A 22,219-nucleotide genomic window follows, 5' to 3' on the forward strand; every position below is an offset into this window, starting at 1 on the left:
ATAGATGTTAGCATCATTGTATCCTCAATAAGGAGATTTTCTTCAACAATGTCTGCTTATTGGGAGCAAGCTGAATTCTCACACAATGTATTTGAGAAGGAAGAATAAAGGGAAGCTGGTAGATGGGCACCTACACCTGTTTCTCTTCATAAAATAATTTTCCCCGTGGAAAACATGGGCATAAGCTGAGGAACGTTGAGTTGTTATGAGTTCAGCCATTCAGCTATATGAATTTTAAATCTCAGATGCCTTTTGTAGGATTTAGAAATCTGTCTTCTTGTACAGGATGCTTTGGGCTGATCCTGCGTTGAGCAGGGGGTTGGAATAGATGGCCTGTATGGCCCCTTCCAACTCTATGGTTCTACACTTTCATACTAGTCTCCTAAGCCTATTATAGTATTATAGATTAATATAATTTTATCTAACTGACGACAAGCCAAGATTTGAATATATGAAAAATAGTATCGGAAGGCCTAAGACTCTGGGCTACAATTAATGTCAACAGAAATGGATGTCAGAGAAAGCAACTCAACTCCCCACCATGAGACTTCTTAATTAATTCAGTATATTATGTCTGTTAATTATTATTTGTGTGCCTGATATACTCATAAAATTACTCTCACTAGACACCAGACAACTACTAACCTTATACCTGGCCAGTGAGAAGCTCTTGTCTCTTCCTAAACTGCAGAAGGGCTTGGTCACTGCAGGAATACAGGCCCTGACTGATAGCAAGAGGCAGCTCAGAGCCAGCACCAGTATCCAAGCTAATTCATAAACAGCTAATTCATAAACAGTAGAAGCCTGGGTATAAACTGCACGGAGCATAGGTACTGGCATGAGCTGTTGAGAAGCTATGAAACTTAGAGGCTGAGCAACTTAATATACTAAATGTTAAAATGCAAATATTTGTTATTATTCATGTCATATTTAAAATGAAAAAAATGTGCACAAATCCAATACATATTGACACATAGCATGACCTAATACAAAGGATCAAACACGATTCAACCCCTCTTGGGGTCTTCCTCAGTGGTCTGCTATTTAAATGCACTGATGCAATGTTGCAGTTGGGACTATAATCTCAAATAAATGAAAATATATCACAAAGAACATTGTTGTACAATAAAAACTTGTTAACTTTTAAATATAAATCTGTGTGTATACACATAGGGTAATGATTACTCACTCAAAGAAGAAGCTCCTGCTAGTAGAAAATGTCTCAATATATACCTTAAAGCTTATTTCAGCATAAGCTTTTATGAGTGATATTTCACTTCTTCACATGCATAATATGAAATGAAAACAAACTCTATTTTGTTTGGGAAATTTTGTTTGTTGGGAATTTTAATGGGGTTAGTTGTTGTGACACGCCTCGAGCCTGTCGGGAGAGGTGGGAAATAAATATTATAATAATAATAATAATAATAATAATAATAATAATAATAATAATGGTTACACTGCAGTTCATTGAGAATGTCAGTTCCGCTTCCCTAATAAACTTGCTTGGTCTTTACGAACATAAACTGGCAGGTTCCTTGTCTCTGTTTGCCTCTTTGCGTGTCTGTTTCCATGGAAATTGAACCCTGAGAAGCTTGAAATGGTTAAAAGTTAACCATCCACTCTTACTCATTTCACCTATAAGTCCCTATATTTGACATGGCAATATTAATTTGCATACTCATGCACTCGAAAGTTTGTTGGTCTTAAAGGTGCTACTGGCCTCTATTTTTGTTCTCTACCTATATGGCTATTGGGATATCCCTGAGAAGTTACGGAAGTTGTTGTAATCTTTAGCATATTTGAAATATGTAACATGTGGAACACCATGCATTATAAATAAATTTATTATTTCAATTTCTCATCTTCCCCCATGAAGATATAACCAATAAAGCTCGTGTATTTTCTTTGGTTAAGAGCACAGGAATGCATATGGTGGGGTAGAAAAGTCCTATATAAAGATTAATTACATCTGGCTGTTGGAATTTAACTTGACTGCACAAGGTGAGACAGTTCAATTATTTAATCATAGTGCTGCTTTCAGCTTCAGAGGCCCGGAATATAGTGAATGTGCTTCCGTTTCTTTTTACATTTATAATGGGTTTTGTGTCTAACCCTTTTTGCTCTTGCTCTGAGAACAGGACAGAGTGATACAATTTTATTGTGGTGAGATGCTTCATCCTCACACATTTGGACATCAAGTGCTTTTTGGTTAACAAACCAGATTAAGAGGTTGCCACTACTATCAGGGAATGGCACTTGCAAATACAGACAGAGCCAGAATTATTTCAGGATAAAATAACATGTGAAAAAAAAATTATGGATCTCTGTTTTGAAAAGGAAATGATCCCAATTTGGGTTGGTGACACATGGGGAGGTAAGAGGAAGCTTAATCCTTGCACCCCTGCACCAACTAGACACTTGAAATTAGTTTCCCATACTATTCATAGCTCTTTAAAATGGGGACGGAATGGGTACCATTTTCTTCAAAAATATGGAAAGCCATATGAGAATGAAGTTTCCTCCCCTTCCTATGTGGTTGTTCTCAGATCAGTGTTTGGTTGTTTAAAGTGTGGTGGGAAGATTTGATCACAAATCTCTCAGAGCTTTGTTTGTTTTGAGCTTTTACATTTTGTTTGAGTTGGTGATGAAGTCCAGGTGCATTGGGTGATGGACACAATAAATCTTGATCTTGGTATTATTATGGTATTGTATCCTCGACTGTAGTCCTTAAACCATATAGATTTAAGACCAGAAGAATGTAGGCTCTGGCTATTTACAACAAGCAATCTGAATTATCTTTTTTTAAATTAGAAAATATAATGCAATCTGACTGCCAAGGACAAGAGTGATAGTCAGAAGCAATTACTCCACCTATGTCTTCTTTGTGACTAAAGTGTGATCCCTGCATACTTAAAACAGTGTGGGAATGAATCTCTCAAGGTTCAGTCTAATATCTAACTAGTAATATAGCCTGCTGTACCTTGGATACAGCGGGCGCTAGCGGTGGTGCTAGCGGTGGTGCGGGTGGCTCCGAATTGTGAGGGCTGCGGCAAGGCGGCGGCGAGGGAGCACCTGGCTCGGAGTCTTCAGGGCGGCGGCGAGCAGGGCTGTGGCGAGGCGGCGGGGAGAGAGGACCGTTCGTCACGGCGGCGGTGGCGAGGGAGCAGGCAACTCCGAGTCTTCAGGGCGGCGGCGGCGAGAGAGCACCCAGCAGCCGCGCTGTGCGCAGCTGGCGGCTGCTCTGTAGCCAGTGCCCTGACGCATCAGGGCGCCGGCAAGGGAGCAACTGCAAGCCGCGTTGCATGTGGCTCGCAATTGCTTCCTTGGCGGCGTGGCAGCAATCGCAGAGGCCAACTCCTCCCCCCCAGCCCTTAGCGAATTATTTAGTCCGCGTGTTAACGATAATATTCAAATGGGCTGAACAAAATACATGGTTTCTCACCAGGCCACTTGGTGTTCATCAGGTAAGGGTGGAAAAGCTATATAGTAATTTGACCATCTAACACTAAGAACAGGTGCAGCTAAGCTACAGTTGTATAGTACCTTGAAGTAAAGCCTGGGACATAATTCTTGGGCTTCTATGGGTTTTTTTAAAGGAAAAATCAGATTTTATGTAAGCAATTTAAATTCTGAACGTATAAAACTCAGGTGAAATAGATGACACAATTTGTGTTTGACTAAGAAATTGCAGTCTATCCACACAGTGTTATACTGATAGATTCAGGTGGGTAGCCATGTTGGTCTGAAGTAGCCGAATAAAGTTAGAGTCCAGTTGAACCCAAACAAAAGAGAACCTTAAAAAGTTTGCTTGTTATTCCTGTAAGGCTCTTGTATCTGTTTACTGATTTATTACTCACCCTCTGCCTATAGATGTGTGGACTGGAGCAGTGGTCCCCAACCTTTCTGAGGGCTCGCGGGCCGCGCCCACGCATCCTGTCTAACAGTGATAATCCTGTCTAACAGCCGCGCCCTGATTCCCTCTCCCCGCCCTTCCGCAGTAAGAAGCTTCCCGGGCCGCAAAGTTGCGGCCTGGGAAGTTTTTTACTGCGGGGGGGGGGCGGGGAGAGGGAGCCACGGCCTGGCGCCATGGCCTTTGCGGCCCGGCACCGGGCCACGGCCCGCAGGTTGGGGACCACTGGACTGGAGAATTCCCCTTTCATTGTGTATGAGAAAGTATGTGTGCACATGAAAGGTTACACCATGAATAAAAAGTATTATACTGAGGCTTTATTAAGGAAGAACAAATTAATATCTGGGATTTGACAGAGAATAATTAGCGGAAGAGGAAAGGAAAAATCTACTATGCCTGTTCTTAGAAGAAATGTATGTTTACATCTCAGGAAGCTTAAGCTTAAAAAGTATTTCTGTAGCTGATCTCTCATCCAATCAAATCACCAGAAACTTTCTGTACTTCCTCACCTGCAGCATTTTGGGATTTCAGTGAATCTGATGGATTCAGCTTGTGGTATCAAAATTCTCTATCTCCCCAATCTCCATAGTAGGAAAGATAACTAAAACTCTATTACTTGGGCCACTTTGATAGCAGTTTCCTTTGTGTCTCCTAGCAATATAGCATTCATTCTAAATCTGTACATTACATCAGAATCTATTGACTACCATTATATGTCCAGCAGGATATTTCTGACATGGAATGTTGGTTGCAGTCCTTAGTCAATATGTAGTCCACAGTGATGCATTAGTCAATTGCTTTGAAATATTTAAATGTAATATTCCTCTTCAGGATATCATTAATATTTTTATCACTGTTAGACAGGATAATTTGATGAAAATTGGTTGAAAGGAAGATAGCAGGAACTGGGAAATCTTGCTGCTTCAACTTGCTGTAAGGTTAGGAATAATGAGAGTCTTGGGAAGTGTTAGAAATTGGTTCTGATACTTCCCCAGAGAGATGTTCAGCTTTCCTATCATGAAGTTCTGATCCTGATATCATTATGGTCACTTGTCTTCCCTGTGGTTTCCCATGGAATGGTAAACCAAAAGAGATTTTATACATTAAAGGTCCATCTTCGTAACTGTAAGGTCCATCTTGTAGACAGTTGTTAAGTCAGCATTCAAAACAGTCTGGATTGGATCCAAAGTACACCAAGGTTTAAACTAGGGGTGCAAATCTAATTTTTAAAAGTAACTGTTTAAACTATTAAACATTTTATGAGTTAAACATTTAAATGTAAGTACAGACTATTTTGGATAGAGGGAGAGGCACTGACCCACACACATCCACTCATTTATCACTTGGTTCTCAATTGCAGACCCCCCTCCTCATCAGGTATACAGATTATCTTGTTTGGTTTACATCCATGCTTAGAATTGGAATTCATAGAATTCTGTGATATTTGCCCCTCCCCCATCCTTCTGGGCCAATGTGAATCTGTGTTAAGGTTGCCATGCCAAGTATCCAGTTTTGAACCAGACAGTTCAGTATTTGCACTGAATTTAGAAAATTTAGAAAATGCCATAGATATGAATGTCTTCCCAATGGGAAGTCGTGCTCTTAGCCTAATGCTGTTGCCCAGCTACATCCAAAGAAGCCGATCCTGAGCCTCAATGCACTAAACAGAGAAAACAGAGTGGAAAGGAAGAGATGAACCTGGAGGAAGGGGAAGTGGTATAGGCTGGCTTTTGCCACCAAATGCCTTGGCTCTCTCTAGACAGCCTTAACAGCCTTACAGCCTTAATAATGTAACCTTATAGGAAGACATCTGGATTTGCAAGTACCTATCTGCTTGTTCACTCCCATTTCCACTTCTTTGAGTCATTCATATACACTGGCCCTCAGTCTCTTCTGAGGATGCCTGCAGGATCCTACCACCTGGTATGATCTTTTCTACTCCTCCTCCCAAATTTCCATTCAAAGACTTTTCTTTCTGGTTTGGAAAAGGTTTTGATGGAGCTATCACAGTTCTGCAGGGCCTGTAAGATGGAGCTCTTCCACGAGGCATTCGTTTAAGACTAGGCTAGGAATACAGCTGGTGGGATTTCTGTCTATCTGATCACAAAGGTGTGGTTTTTTCAGGAGGCTTGTTCTGAAAAAAGCCAGAATGGTATAGTGGCTAAAGTGGTAATCAGTTTTTGACATAATGTAGATTGTCAATTATTTTCCCATGTTATGTTTTTTGGTCAACAGTTTTTCATTAAATGTGTTCAGTGTTTTTGTTGAAACCATCTGGCAACCCTAATCTAAGCTGAGGCAGCTGGGGAAGAGTTATATAAACTTTTTTCATTTATCAGCTCAAAACCACCCTTTCCTTGCAGTTTTTTAACCTGTGGGAGAATGGAAACGCTGAAAGGTGACTAGTTATTTATTTACATCACAAACTCCCCACTTTTCTTCCCAATGGGGATACAAAGTGGTTTACATCCTTCACTCTTTCTCCATTTTATGCATATAGTCCTATGGGGTAAGTTGGGCTGAGACTGCTTGATGGTCTGAAAGCCACTGAGGGAACTTCCATAGCAGAGTGGGGATTCAAAGCTGCATCTCCCAGACCATAATCTAACACTCTAAACACTGGCTCTATGAAAATCTGACGAAAGAGGCTGGGTTGGGAAGAATTCTACTTTGTCAAATAAATTAGTACTCCTTTGTATTTGGTATTATCTGTAATATGTTTTATTTGTGGCAATGAAGCTTGCCAGGATTATGTATCTATGACTCTGAGGAGTGGGGACAACTGCACCTCAGGAGTGAGTCAGTAAGCAAGCAAGCTTTGGCATGTTTAAAGAGCAGTTTGTGAAATGTAACCCTATGATTATCTCCGTCTGTATTGTGAATTCACAGAGTGGCCTTCAGGCAAGTCATTCTCTCTGATCCAGACTGCCTTTCAAATGGAAATCTCTATTTGTTTTTGTAAAATGGGAATAGTGGCCTATGCAGGTCCATAGCCATAGTGGTGCACAAAGGGGCATGCCCCACTTAACCTTTGTCATGCCCCTCCTTTCAGCACTAGGGGTTATGAAATCTGTCACAAGTCTTCTGTCAATGAGAGAGAGCGTTTCCTCCCCTCCTCCCTCACAGGTTTTGCCAGTGGGAGAGAAATTCTTCCCTCTCCCCACCTCTTTCCCAGGCTTTCCTTTTGCACTTTGCTTCCTGCAAATAGTAGTTGATTTGGCTGTGCTCTGAATCATATGAGACAGTCCTTTCCTCTCCTTATCTTGCTAGCTCATTCCAGTCATGGATTCCTTTGATCGGCGGCACTGTAGCATATTAAGGTAGAAGCTTTTATGGGCTCTATCTTTGCCTGGGTGGGCTGTGTTCAAAGATGGTTGGAGTCAGAGGGAGTGGGTGGCAGCTGCTGTCTCTGTATTCTGCCTTTCATGGCTGTTTTATGATAATGCCATGCAGCTGTTTTGGACCCTGAAAACACTTGGGATTGGGAGAAAGAGTTTTGCATGCAGGAAGCATGGCATCTCAGGTTACTCTTGAGATGCTTTGAACAGGGATTACAATAATGAAAGATACTTTATAGAGGCAAATCCCCCCCACCCCCAGCAATAGAATATGCAAGTCTTTGAGTTCACCCAGGAAAGGGCTTATTTTCAAAGGAAAAAAAATGCAAATCACAAATCACACCCAGGACTGAGAACACTAGCCTAAACATTCTTGATTGTGAGGCCACTTTGGCCTTCAGGCTTGGGAACACAAAGTGGGGAGGGGGAAGTCACAGGAACATTCCAGTGAAGGGGCTTATCAGTCTTAGGTCAAGCTGCATGGAAGAGATCATGAAAGGGGAGCCAGGGGCTATCTGACAAGCTGTGAAAAAAAATATTTGTGCCCATACTTGCTAGGGGTACCAAATCCATGTTGGGTAATTCCTGGGTATTTGGGAGATGGAGCCTGGGAAAGTTGGGGGTTGGACATTAATCAAGAATAACATCATACAGTCTGTCCTCTGAAGTAGCCATTTTCTCCAGAAGAAGTGATCTCTCTAATCTGGTCACTGTAGGAGATCTCCACATCCTAAATGAATGTTGGCAACCCAATTGCATCCCCGCCTGAGTACCTATAGCTATCCTTAGGTCCTTATAACAAGTTATGTGAAGCCAAACCAGAGCAGGATTAGGGCCTTTTTTTTGGAGGGGGTGCATTTGGGGGGAAGTGCAAAGTATAGCCTTTGTACTACATCATAGCTCATTCATCGTAAAATAAATAAATAGTGACATGCTTACTACCACTGTACTCACACACTCCTCCCCCAATAAAAATTTTCTGGCTAAGGGCCTGGGCCTGCCTCACAGATTGCTGTATATGGGCACTGAAGAAAAGTTTTGCAACCATTTTCAAGTTAAATGTGTGAGAACCATGAGAAACAGACAGCTGTGATGGTATCTTTCGTCTTCCCTTAACCTAATTTATTTCCTCCTCCTCAATCCAGCTGTGTTTCTAGTGAAAGCTCAGTGAAGCAAGAGGAGATCACAGACAAATAGTCAGGAGCAAATGGACATCCAAATGTAAAATCCTTAGAGATGTACAGTCACCTTTGGGAATTATTTTCTTTTTTATTATGGTGTTAAAAAGAATAGCTTGGTCCTGAATTAATAGCTATCACTTTTTTGTATTAAGGTGGAAATTCCAGATCATGTTTGAAAGGCAGCATTTAGTTTTTTATTTATCTCCATTAGAATATAATTTTAGTAATGGCAAGTCATTTTTCACCAATGAAGGTGACAAAGTCATTTGTGCTTTAAATTTCCCCCCACTATTAATCTGTGGTAGCTGGCGAAACTGGGGTTGATATGATTAGCCTGTGCAATCATTTATCTTCCTACATAATTAATATGGAGCCTTAACTTTGGCTTTTGAATATTGATTTAGCCTTGCAGGAGATGAATTAATGATCAACCATACCTATTGTAGTTATGATAAATATTACCTACTTGCTTCCATTAAAACTGCATTTGTATGCCAGCTCCTAGAGTCATAGGCAAGGCGCTGTGAAATGTTCAGGTGCAGTGACTCAGGTGTGTTCTTCTGTTCCCTGTGCTCCTTTTTTAGATTTGATTTCACAAAATCAGCTTACGTTGGTAGTACTCTTCCTGATTATGCACATCGCGTAGTTTGCATCGCCTGACAGCATTCGATTGAAATATGCAGAGAACAGAGAAACAGATGAAAAACAAATTTCCCCTCAAATACTTAATCAGAGAGCATCTCTGTTCTATAGTGTTTGATCCGTTAAGTATGCCACTAATGGCCAAACTAGGAGTTCACCATGTCGTGTATTTCCTTAGAGTGACCAGCTAATGCAAACAATACATGATGTGACATGATCACTCTATGAGCCTCTTGGCCCTCATCTCAGATCAGTGACTGGCAAGAGGAGAGTAGGAAGAAGGACACAGTCATGGTGTTGTATCAGGCATGGCTTTCATCAGCCATTCTAAGGGGGTTCTCCTTGTCTGTCAATAGAATGCTATTATTAGAGCCAGTTTGGTGTAGTGGTTAGGAGTGCGGACTTCTAATCTGGCATGCCAGGTTCGATTCTGCGCCCCCCCACATGCAACCAGCTGGGTGACCTTGGGCTTGCCACGGCACGGATAAAACTGTTCTGACCGGGCAGTGATATCAGCGCTCTCTCAGCCTCACCTACCTCACAGGGTGTCTGTTGTGGGGAGAGGAATGGGAAGGCGACTGTAAGCCGCTTTGAGCCTCCTTCGGGTAGGGAAAAGCGGCATATAAGAACCAACTCTTCTTCTTCTTCTTCTTCTTCTTCATTAGGCTTTTCTTCTAGAACAGTCTAGAATTCTCTTTCTCAGCCAACAAGACAATTAGGTTTACCTAATTTCTTTCCTATTCAGTTTGTTAATTCCTTAAAAAAAACCCTTTTAATCATTCCAGTATCCCATCTGTTGTAAAGACACTCTGTCAACAATTTGTATGACAGAGCAAAGTTAGGCAGCCTTTATAGTGTCAATCACACAGTTGCTCCCTGGGCTTAAGGTCAGAAAAATGGCACAGCGGAGAAGATTTTATTTATTTATCCAATTAATATGCCGCCCTTCCCCAAGGACTCAGGGCGGCTTACTGCATCCATAGTAACAGATGTAAAACATCTGCACCTTAACATTTAGAAACAAACATCTTTAATCTGCTCCTGTGGATTAAATAAAAGAGTAAGGGCTGTTGGGGAGGAGTTAGGGCGGAGCGGAACAGATTAAATAAAAGAGTACGGGCTGTTGAGGAGGAGTTAGGGCGGGCTCTGTCCGGGATAAAAACTCTGAGGAGTAAATCAGGAGCCACAAAGCGGCTCCTGATTCGCTCCTCATAGTGGCACTCCAGGGCCAAGTGGCCTATTGGGCCAGGCTCTGATTGAATTCCAAAGTACAAATAGGCTGAGAAAGGTTGGGTACCCTTGAGTAAAGGAATATAGTAGGGAAACTTACAGGTATGCAGGTGGCATAGGACTGTGCTGTCAGTGCAATGCTATGCAGTAACCCCTTCCTGTGTAAATGGAGCACAATTACTATCCAGGGTGATTACTAGATTCTTCCTTCCAAGGTGTGCTGTTGCTCGCCAAGTGCATCCGTTTATGTGGGCGTGAGAGAAAAGTAGATGGGGAAATAGGTTAAGTTCACAGGGGAATATAGAGTAGGAGGGAAGCAAAGAGACTGAGTGTGTTCAGGAGTCAAAGGCAGAATGGTTTAATAAAACGTTTTTATAATTCCTGTCTAACTCTCAATTAATACCTGCCCCAGTTGAATCACCAAGCAATTATGATGGCTGTTGCATCGTTGGGTCAGAACTCAAGGGAGGAGCCCCAGTGGACAGTGCTGACACAGCTGCACTGCAGTTCTGTACAAAAGATGTGTAAGTATTGGTTCAAAGATTACATTGTGTCCCCCAGTCCAGCAATGATAGAGGGGAAGCTGTGGACTCTTTGGGAGCCCCATGTGTATACCTTGTTGATTATCTAATAGGCATGCAGCTAATGGAAGAGAGGTTGATTTTCTCCAATTCCCCCTCACAGGGCAGACCCTACATCTCACCACATCCTATTCCTGGAAGTCCCAGGAATGGTATTTTGAGGATAACAGTGGACTTCAGTGGGAAGGAAAAAAATGGGAAAGTTTTATTGAATAACTGGAGCTTCTCACTCAAGTCAACAACTGTGAAGTGACATTGACTTAACATTTAGGAACCATGTCATGTATTTTCATTATTAAACAGTCCTACCCTTATAAACTTTTTCATATTTCAAACCCTTTGTCATAGCCTCCATTACGACAGAGCCTTGAACTTCAGCCATTATGGCTCCTAGACAAGAATGTTGCTCCATCAGTCACTTCTTCACCCAATCTATGAGCTTTCTGGGCCTGCAACCATTTTCCCCTTTAAGAGATCATTCTTCTTGTTTCCTTTCCCAGTTCATCTCTTCCTTTTTCTCCTTCCACATTGCAAATTCTTGTTTGATACATCATCATTATAGGGGTTGTTCCTCTTCTTTTTAGCTAGTAGTTATTGGACTTACACACAGTAGTAGAGTTGGCAGCCCCCCCCCCCCCCAAGCCATTGGCAGGAGATGGAGAGGACAATGTTGCCAGATCCAAGTTGGGAACTACTGGAGATCTGGGGATGGAGCCGAGGAAGGACAGAGACTATAGTGGGTTACAATGCAACAGAGTTCACCCTCCAAAGTATCCATTTTTTCCAGGGGAACTGATCTCTGCAGTCTGTAGATGACCTGTAATCCTGTGGGATCCCTGGGGCCCACTTGGAGACTCACATCCCTACACAGGAGAATAGTCAAGACCCACATGCTGCTTATAGCTTATTAAACCCTGGGAAGACATATGGAATGTTCTTTTAAAATTAATAATAGAGCATTGAAAACAGAATATGTATAAAACTTGTGCAAACATACACACAGAGGAGAAGGAACGGGTTTTAGATCATCTTCAATTTCTTTATACGGAGATTGTACTTGAATCATCTCAACTGTCTGAAAACTGATAAATTTTGACTACCAGACCTTTAACTTTTCATAGAATTACAGAAAGAAGAGTCCTGCAGGTCTTTCTTTCCACGTTGTCAATTGCTAGTGGAGCTTTAGTACTTTGTCATGCTAACCTTTGAAGAAGAGCTAATAAATTAGCCAAGGCAGAATTCCTCCTGATTTTGAATCAAAGTATAAAGATTAAAATGGAGGGGAAAACTTGTACTTTTGGCAACTTCTTTGTGTACTTATTTTATGTTTTTAATTTTTGTTGTAGGTGGTAGTTTCTTTGGCTTTCAGTATTCCTGAACACGTTAGTCAAGGCTCGTGGGGAAAATACCGTATATATGAAAGTAGTTACCCTTAATTCATAATACTTTTAGCTGTACAGCTAAATCCAGGTTGGATTTCTGTAACTCGTTCTACGCAGGCCTACCCTTGTCCCTTACCCAGAAATTGCAGTTGGTACAAAATGCAGCATCATGAATCCTCACCAGGTCTTCCTGGAGGACTAATGTTCAGCCACTACTTAAACAACTGCATTGGTTACCAATTTGCTTCTGGATCAGGTTCAAGGTATTGGTTTTCACCTTTCAGGCTTTATGCAGCTTGGGCAGGACCTTCAGGACCACCTGCCTCCTTATGCCCCCTACAGAGCACTCCGCTTTGCAGGTATGAATCTGATGAAGGTCCCAGGGCTTTGGAAAGTGCTCCCGGCCTCAACCAGGGCCAGGGCCAGGGCCAGGGCCTTTTTGGTCCTGGCCCCTACCTGGTGGAATGAGCTCCAGGATGAGCTGCAGGCCCTGCCAGGACTCTCTGAATTCCGCAAAATGGAGCTCTTCCACCAGGCGTTTGGTTGAACCCAGGTGGGAGCCTTGGGGTATTCAATCTGGTCCTCCCCCCTGGCTCCTACAGCAGTGCTAGACTGTGTTGGGGGGCCTGTTTCCATCTCACACTACTACTACTACTACTACTACTACTACTACTACTACTACTACTACTACTACTACTACTACTACTTCTTCTTCTTCTTCTATTATAGAAGAAAGCTATGTTGTTCTGACACAGACTAAAGTTAACAGCTTCACGAGGCCTTTTTTACATATCTTTAAAGATGTCATAAATTGTGTCCAGATTTTCAGAAGACATTCAATATATTTTTATTTGCAAAATACTAAAAATAACTCTCATCTCTATTCTCTGAAAGACTGCTTTGACATTTACCTTTTTTCCCTTTGGAGTTTGTAATCTAAACTCTGCAAGACGAAAGGCACAACAATTGTTCTTCCACAAGCGACTGATTAGATCAAGTTCAATTAATTTCACGTTGAATCTCAAGTTTGGTCCCTGTGTGAATTTATTCTGAGCATGCTCAGTATAAGCTTGGCAGACTTTTCCTTTGTTGCTCATGTTTGTGAGATTGTATCTTTGTGAGGGGACGTTTAGATGGCACAGCTTCTGTCTGTTGGGAAAATCTTTTCAGCTGCTGTCAACTGAACTTAAGTATTTGTTGCAGGGGGCAAGAAACACTGAGAATGTTTATATCCACAGAAGCAGAGAGCATTTTCCGGCAAAGTATCTTTTTTAAATTGTCATATCTTAAAGGAAAACAAAACTGAATAGAAACATGTTTATCCTCAGAGCTTGGGGAACCATGCATTATTTATACTCCAGACTCTTCCATTATTTTGGTGTGAAAGAATATTTGATTGTTGAGAGCAACAGTTTCTTTTCTGAATAAAATAGGAAACAGCTCAAAAACAATTGTTTATTTTAGAGATCTACAGCTTTGAAAATGACCCAAATGATGGGGAGGCTGTAAAATATTAACAGCAAAATGCAACCTAATAGTGTTGTTAATAAGCAAGGACTACTACACATTAGCTATTAACAAACTTTTATATTGACTTTTTCATATTGATCTTTTTTCCAGAAGAAAAAAATAGAGTTTTTGTTTAAGACATAATACAAAGTCTACCACAAGGACTTTGGGTCAAATGTGCAATGGGTATTCTATGCCTTCCAGACATATGCAGGACAATCCTGATTATGACTGTGGCCATGTTGGGGAGAAATAGCTTCAGCCCCTCCCCTTTTTTGTGCCTGAGATGGTCCCAGTTATTGTTACAAGGAAGGTATTTATATGCAGCTATCAGTATGTCTAACAAGGAGTAGTTCATAGAGCCTATTTCAAGATGTAAAATGGCTGGGGAAAGGTTGCAACCACCTGCTTATGCAATCTGCTTATCGAACTGGAGGCTCAGGTCCAGGAGCATCTTCAAGCTGTGAATCTGCTCTTTTAAGGGGAGTGCAACCCCATCCAGAACAGGGGATAACCCATTATGTGGTCAGATCTTACTCCCACCATTTTTGGGGATTTTCAGTTTGGTATTCCCTCTGTTTGTCTCCTGGCACATGACATCAACCAGGGTGCTCAAGGCTGTTTCAGTCCCATAACTAGGACTGAAACCAGATTGGAACAGATCTAAACAATCTGCTTCATACAGAGATCTCTGAAGTTCCACCATATGTTATACCACATTGCTCAAGAATGGTATATTTGAAACTGGACTACAGTTATTCTACTCTTCTGGGTCTAGATTAGGTTTCTTTAAGGAGTGGAAGCACCACTGCAGAAGTGGCCACCCCATCTCTCATTGGTCCTCAGTGGGGGAGTGCAGTTACCTTATTGGGGGCATGTCCCCCAGTGAGTGCCAATCAGAAGTCCAGCATATCATCAGATGGACCTGACTCTTTTTATGAGGCATGATAAAAAGGTAGTGTATACATTTTCTAAATAAATGAATTCACAGGTAAATAATGGATAAAATTATATAACATAGCTTATAAGGTGTCTTATTATTCTTATCTCACCTGGTAAACAGCCCTTTTTAAAAAAGAAATCCAATCTGAGATTTTCTCAAAGGTGTCACGGATCTCATGAAACTTTGAAAAACACACACGTAGAGTTTGAAAAGAAAGATCTTATCTTCTTGTGTATCAAATGTCATAGGCCTTGGATCGTGACCAATACCACCAATTTCTTTATCATTTTGTTTCTGTGCAACAAAGGTGTGGCATCTTTAACCCTCCCCCCGCTCCGGAGGAGCGGGAGGAATAAAGGAGTAAGGGCAAGTGGGGAGGAGTTAGGGCGGGCCCTGTCCGGGATAAAAACTCGGAGGGCCCAATCAGGAGCCGCGAAGCGGCTCCTGATTGGGCCCTCCGAGTGTCACTCGAGGGCCAAGCAGCCAATGGGGAGCCGCGCAAAGCGCGGCTCCCCATTGGCTGGTTGGCCCAGCCTCGCCTGGGCCGGCCGGGGAGTTGCCGCTCAGAGGAAGAAGCCTTCCCCAGCGGTAAGTCCTCCGGCCGGCTTCCCCTCGCCCAGGGAGCCTTCTGCCGGGCCCTGGGGCAGGCTCACCTGCCCTTGGGCCCGCCAGAAGGCCACAAAGCCCACTCCCAAAGTCCCGAGCCTTCTGCCGGGCCCTGGGGCAGCCGAGCCTGCTCCTAGGCCGGGCAGTAGGCCGCAAAGCCCGCCGCCCCCGTCCCGAGCCTTCTGCCGGGCCCTGGGGCAGCCTAGCCTGCCCCTGGGCCCGGCAGTAGGCCGCAAAGCCCGCCGCCCCCGTCCCGAGCCTTCTGCCGGGCCCTGGGGCAGCCTAGCCTGCCCCTGGGCCCGGCAGTAGGCCGCAAAGCCCGCCGCCCCCGTCCCGAGCCTTCTGCCGGGCCCTGGGGCAGCCGAGCCTGCCCCTGGGCCCGGCAGTAGGCCGCAAAGCCCGCCGCCCCCGTCCCGAGCCTTCTGCCGGGCCCTGGGGCAGCCGAGCCTGCCCCTGGGCCCGGCAGTAGGCCGCAAAGCCCGCCGCCCCCGTCCCGAGCCTTCTGCCGGGCCCTGGGGCAGCCGAGCCTGCCCCTGGGCCCGGCAGTAGGCCGCAAAGCCCGCCGCCCCCGTCCCGAGCCTTCTGCCGGGCCCTGGGGCAGCCGAGCCTGCCCCTGGGCCCGGCAGTAGGCCGCAAAGCCTCCCGCCCCCGTCCCGAGCCTTCTGCCGGGCCCTGGGGCAGCCGAGCCTGCCCCTGGGCCCGGCAGTAGGCCGCAAAGCCTGCCGCCCCCGTCCCGAGCCTTCTGCTGGGCCCTGGGGCAGCCAAGCCTGCCCCTGGGCCCAGCAGAAGGTCCCAAGGCCACCTACCTTACTCTGTTCCTCCCTTCCTCCCAGCATTCCCTTTCTCCTTCCCTTCCTCCCAGCATTCCCTTTCTCCTTCCCTTCCTCCCAGCATTCCCTTTCTTCCTCCCAGCATTCCCTTTCTCCTTCCCTTCCTCCCAGCATTCCTTTTGTTTTTCCCTTTCTCCCTTCTTCCCTCTCTTCCATCTGCCTCTTTCTGGCTACCTGTTTCTCTCCCTCTTCTTCTGTCTCTATCTTCCTCCCTTTCTTTCTGTCTTTCTGTCTCTCTTTCTCCTTTTCCTCCTTCCTTCACCCCATCCCTCCACCCATCCATCATGCTAGGGCCCGCTGTATTTTGCCCACAGCGGGCTTAATATCTAGTATAGTTATGAAATTGTTGTATGATTTTATAAGTATAATTTGTACTGTTTGGTATAATTTGTACTGATATCCACTGAAGACGCACAGATCTTATAATACAGCCTATCATTTGACTTAGATTTTGTGCTGTAGGTTTTCTTTTTTAATGCATTACCTCTTAAAAGCCTTCCGGAGAACAGTTTGCCATTTGCTGTTATGTTGTTTTCAGTAAATGCTTGAAGCCTGATACTGTTGGTGGAATGATTGCATCTTCTATACAGACATAATTTTAACAAGTTGCATCTGGTTGGCTGTAATTTCATAAAACAGTATGCCACAATTTTCATATATATATATATATATATGAAATATTCATATATATATATATATATGAAATATATATGTATATATATTCATATATATACATATATGTGTGTGTGTGTGTGTGTGTGTGTGTGCACGCGCGTGTGAGTGCACTGTGAACTGTCAAGAAGTTAAACCAAAGCCAACATTTATACAAGTACATCCATTGTGGGGAGTGATTTAATAATTTCAGCTAAAATTACAAAATGCCTGTGATTTCTCAGGTGTGCCATGATAACTGTTGGATGATCAAAGGTCCATTAAAATAACATACTTGAGGGCAATTTACCCTTGATTACAAGATGTAGCAAATAAATGATAGGGCAGGGCTGTCTTCCTCATGCCAGTGTAGTAAGCTTCTCAGACACATATTTATGGCATTTATTGGAACCAGATTTCTGAATTATATGGACTCTTGATCTGATTCCTAGAATGATTCTTATATTCTTATTCTTGCAGATACGAAGCATATTCATCTAGTGCAGCAGAAACTAAAACAAAACCAAAACCCTACTTGAACACATTCTTATTTCCTTAACCTTCACTTATTGCCGTTTTATCCTGTAATGGAGCCACGGTACCTTTAAGAGTTGCACACAGGAAGAAATATAAGAAGCGCTGCTATCTCCATAATTCCTCTGAAACTTTGTACTAGTTCAATTTCTGCAGGCTTTACAGCTCCCCCTCCCCCTGCTTTGATGCACAGTATGATTCCCCTCTACAACAGGTCTGGAACTTCATTAGCAGGAAAGGCAGTAATATATATCCAACTCTTTGTTTCCTCTCCTATGCTTTTGGAATGGAGCAATGTGTAGATTACAAATGAAGAAAAGCAGGTTTTTCTAGGCTGAGCAATTCCTGTGGGTAATATAGGTACCCTCCCTTGTTACCCAAATTGCGTGGACACGTGTCCTAGAACACATGTCTTAAAGCTAGTGGAGAAGACCTTTTAAAACTCTCATTAAAAGGCTTAAAAACTCCCAACATGGTGGAAAAATATCCCACTTCCACCCCTACTACCAAGGCAACGGAAAAATGGAGAAGGAGCGATGTAAACTTCGACCCCCCAGGGGGGTCAATAGATCTACTTTGCCAACCCCAGCCTCAACCATAGACCCGATAGAAGAGCTCCGTTTTACAGGCCCTGTGGAACGTTGTCAAATCCCGCAGGGCCCGCAACTCACCCGGGAGCTCATTCCACCAGGTAGGGGCCAGGACAGAGAAAGCCCTGGCCCTGATTGAGACTAGGCGTGCTTCCCTAGGGCCATGAACGACCAATAGATTTTCCCTCGCAGAGCATAAGGCCCTGTGGGGGAAATAGGGTGATAGGCAGTCCCTCAGGTATGTGGGTCCCAACCCACCTTAAAGGTTAAAACCAACCATCCCCTCTGGACAGCCTATGGTTGATGGTGGGTTTTAGAGCCCCCTCCATATGACATTGTCTACATCCCAAAGCTGCCCAGGTTTTGGTCAGAGTTGCCTCGGGATGAGGGAAATCACAAAAACTGGATTTGCCACTTTATCTCATTTTTCATCAGGGAACAACCTTATCTCATTTCTCATCAGGGAACAACCAGAGGCAAGCCCATATAGAGGGGGAAAGGGCTAATGTGCCTCCCTCTCTTTCCCCATTCATTCCCCACCACCAGAAAACACAGATGAGACTGTATTTTGCCTGCCTGATCCCCAAAAAAATCATGGACAATTTACAGAAGATTTTATTTTACCTTTGACAAAGTAGCTTTGCAGTCCCACAGCAACATTTATTTATTTTTTCTTTATTATTAGATTTCTATACTGTCACTTGCTATAGCCTAGTTTACACATAGAATTCTAAAACAATAAAACCCCCATTAAAATAATAATCACAATGGTGACCATAATCTTTGGTGGACCGTGCCATTAAAACATGGACCGTGCCATTAAAAAATATCTCAAAGCAGAAAATGGAGAGGAGAGGGCAGGTACAAGGGCAGGACAAATCTACAGAGGCTATTGCGCCTTTCCTCCTCCATACGGGCTTGCCCCTGGTTGTTCTTGGATGAGAAATGAGATAACAACTCGCAAATCCATTTTTTGCAATGTCCCTCATTCTGAGGCAAATCTGACCGAAACCTGGACAGCTTTGGGATGTAGACAATGTCATATGGAGGGGCCTCCAAAAACCGCCATCAACCCGAGGCTGTCCAGAGGTAGATTCCTCATGTGGAAACAGTTTGGGGAAAGAAAATACTAGTTAAACTTTTTGTTTAGTTTCCTTTGAATGTTGTAAGCATGTTTAAGTGTTTAAGACTGTATTGTTTCTGTTTTAAAAACCTGTGACTACACATTGTAATTGCTCATTAATAATACCTGCTAAACTAAACATTTGTAAACTGCATCAGTACAACTGTGTTTTGTACTATTAATCTATAGTTGGGGCATCTCACCTAAAATACTTATTATTACATTGCCCCTATGACCTCCATCTTGGCTGAGATCCACTTTCTTCCAGGTTTTGTTTTAAGACAAAACAAATCCCTTGCCAGGGCAGAAGAAAATGTAGAGTGGAATGTAGAGTGGAAGCAGAACTACTTCCTTTCTTGATAAATACCAGCCTCTAGAATAGAGGTATCCAATCTTCTTGAGCCTGCGGGGCCCTTGTGCAATCCTGACACAATGTGGTGGGAGCAGCCACACAATGGCTCCCACAGAAGGTGAAACCAGACACAAAGAGTGCTACAGATTATCCTCAGTCACACAATGCAGCTTTCACCAAAGCAATGTTTGTTTGGTTTTTTTAAAAAACCTGTACAGCCAAGCATATCCCAAGTGGCCAATCAGAAGCCTTGCTGGTGAAAGCACCACCAGGCCCTGTTCACTTTCTAAAACTACTTGGTGGGCACCAGGAAAGGTGTCAGCAGTTGCCATGGGACTCACGGGCACCATATTGGGGACCCTTGATCTAGAATATGTTGACAGAGAATGGCCTCATCCCGAAAGGCCATTTAGAACATCATTTAGGTGCCCCGAGCTCACAACGGACCTTTTGTCACAACAGTTGCTATCACTACCATGTCCAGTTACTTTCCCAAGAATTTTGGGAAACACTTCCAGTTTCTCCTTGTTTTAATTTCGGAACATTCACCTGTCCCTTGCCTCTGGCCCCTTGGTGTCTAAGCTATGGCCATTTTTATCAAATAACTAGAAATAGAATCCCCCCACATGAATTTCTGTGTCATCTTCAAATCCACAAATATTTTGTGATCTCATGTCTGTGACACAGCACATGATCCATCTTTCCCCTATTTTGTTTCTTTGGTTCCTGGACTTCTCCCTGTGTCGAACCTTTGAGGGTCCTTGGCTGGATAGCTATAAATCTCTCTCTCCTCCTACCTTATTTCCCCCCTCCCTTGGTGCTTCTCTCTGCTGCTTTAGTGAGTTAAGCTGCTCAGAGTTTTTGGTGCTTGAAATAAATCTTGCTTCCAGATAGCTAACTCTCCTGCTTTGATGCATGATATGGTTCCTCTCTAATAAACCTTATTTCTGATTTTTATCCTGTATGGGCTCTCTATAAATTTCTTCAAACTGTCCAAACTTGGGGTAGCACTTCATCACCTAGTCACATATCCTTATTACTTGTATATGAGTCATTGCTTAGATCTGGTACTTATTTTGCTTGCTTCAGCTGATGTTGAAATCCATAGTTCTAGTTCCTTCAGCAGGGAGTGGCTGTGTAAAGGAAGGTAGTTTCTTCACCCTGGGATATCTTACTGTGGGTGTGATCTTCAAAAGTAAATGGCCAGTCACACAGATATCAGTTTTGAGCACACCATTTCCTAACCACATTGAAAGTCTTGTGCACTGTCTTAGGTACGGTCTACTATGATCCATTCAAATTTTGGTTAGGAGGTCCAAATACAGCAGTGATGGTGATCATTTATTTGCAGGTTGTATTTCTATCATGAGATAAACTTTCACATTTTGTGAACTGCTATAGATATGCTTTTAAGCTTCCCTTTACGTTTTTAATGCAGATTTAGATTGCAATAAAATTAAAACAATAGGCTGCATATGTGATTGAACTATTTTTGTCTATATTTAAATTTGTAATGTGAATGGATACTTCAAAATGTTGGTACATCAAAATATTGTCCATAGCACAGTTTTGTTGCTGCATTTGCTTTTATTTCTTGACAGATGCTAGTTTATGCAGACATCTTTAATAATGATAAAGAAGATACAGACTTAGCTAATTTTTTGTATTATATTTTATTAGAATTTAAGCCCACTGTTGCTGAAATACAGCGGGTGCGAGAATGGAGAGGCTGGGTACGAGTGGGGCCGCTGTATTTCAGCAGCAGCTGTCCCTGTGGCAGCCCGTCCCCTGGCTGCACTCACCAGGACTGTGACCAGTGGTGCCATCAGGCTCCCTGCTGGGCCCCGCTGGGCTGGGAGGCCGGTCCAAGGGGCTGGGGAAGGCTTGGGCGGCTGGGGTGCTCCCAGTTGAGCAGATGGCTGGGGGTAGGGCTTGGAGCAGGGCTGCCAGGTCTCCATCGTGGAGGGGGTGCAGGAAGGGGCGTGGGAAGCCTCACCCAGCTGGCAGCTTCCTCTGCAAGCGGGCAGCTTCATGCAGCGCTGGGAGCAGGCCCGGCATGTCCTTGATGCGTCGGGTGTGCTCGCAGGGCCATAGGAAGCTTCTGGCGACGTGGCGGCTCCATGATGATCGGACGGGCTCCAGTGGCAGGCTTCGTGGCCAGATTCCATGTGGAGCTGGGAATGGGAGCAGGGCCAGCAGGGCACTGTCGTGGCATGCATGCATGCAGGGGCGTGGGAAGCCTCAGGCGAGCGGCATGCTTCCCAATGATTGGCCGGGCTCCAGTGGCAGGAGTTGCAGGCCGGGCCACTGGCCAGCGTGAGGACGGCTTCCATGTGGTGATGAGCCTGGGAGCAGGGCCAGCGGGTCCCTGTCGTGGCGGGCATGTGAGCAGGGGCATGGGAAGCCTCATCCTGCCGCTAGCCTCCTTGAGGAGTGGCCAGCTTCACGGAGCGCGGGGAGCAGGTCTGGTAGGTCCTCGTGTCATGGCGGCAGTGGGGTGAAGGTTGCGAAGGTTTGTGTGTGGGGCGAGTCGGGAGGCGCAAAGCTCCTCCCGACTCGTCAGTGCTGGGCCAGGGGGCCAATCAACAGCTGTGGCTGCCATTTGGCCCCTTGGTCCTGGACTGACAAGTGGAGGGCCCAATAGTAACAGATCATGGACTCAGACCACCCCTACTGGCCTTAGCCTTTTATTAATACCGCGAAGTGGTTACAGATAATGTAAAAAACAGAAAAGAGCAGATAGGATAATTCTATGGGATAAATTAATAGGAGTAGCATTGTTTGTCTGTTATAGCCAAAACACCAAATATAGCA

General features: G+C 44.0%; 1 long non-coding RNA gene across 9 annotated transcripts in view; it reads left to right on the forward strand.

Annotated features, from left to right (window-relative positions):
- The window catches only part of LOC143819116 (uncharacterized), a 148,713-nt gene that overhangs the window by 110,327 nt on the left and 16,167 nt on the right, over positions 1-22,219 (forward strand). For 7 of the 9 annotated variants that reach the window (XR_013224796.1, XR_013224800.1, XR_013224799.1 and 4 more), the window contains one exon: positions 10,717-10,828. This is a non-coding gene — a long non-coding RNA (uncharacterized LOC143819116). Of the gene's footprint in view, positions 1-7,002; positions 7,234-10,716; positions 10,829-10,988; positions 11,490-22,219 lie in introns of those variants that run through there. The other 2 variants (XR_013224803.1, XR_013224801.1) reach the window with 2 other exon arrangements.

The sequence above is a fragment of the Paroedura picta genome, chromosome 10, assembly GCF_049243985.1.
Source record: "Paroedura picta isolate Pp20150507F chromosome 10, Ppicta_v3.0, whole genome shotgun sequence".
In the NCBI taxonomy this organism is placed as follows: Eukaryota; Metazoa; Chordata; class Lepidosauria; order Squamata; family Gekkonidae; genus Paroedura; species Paroedura picta.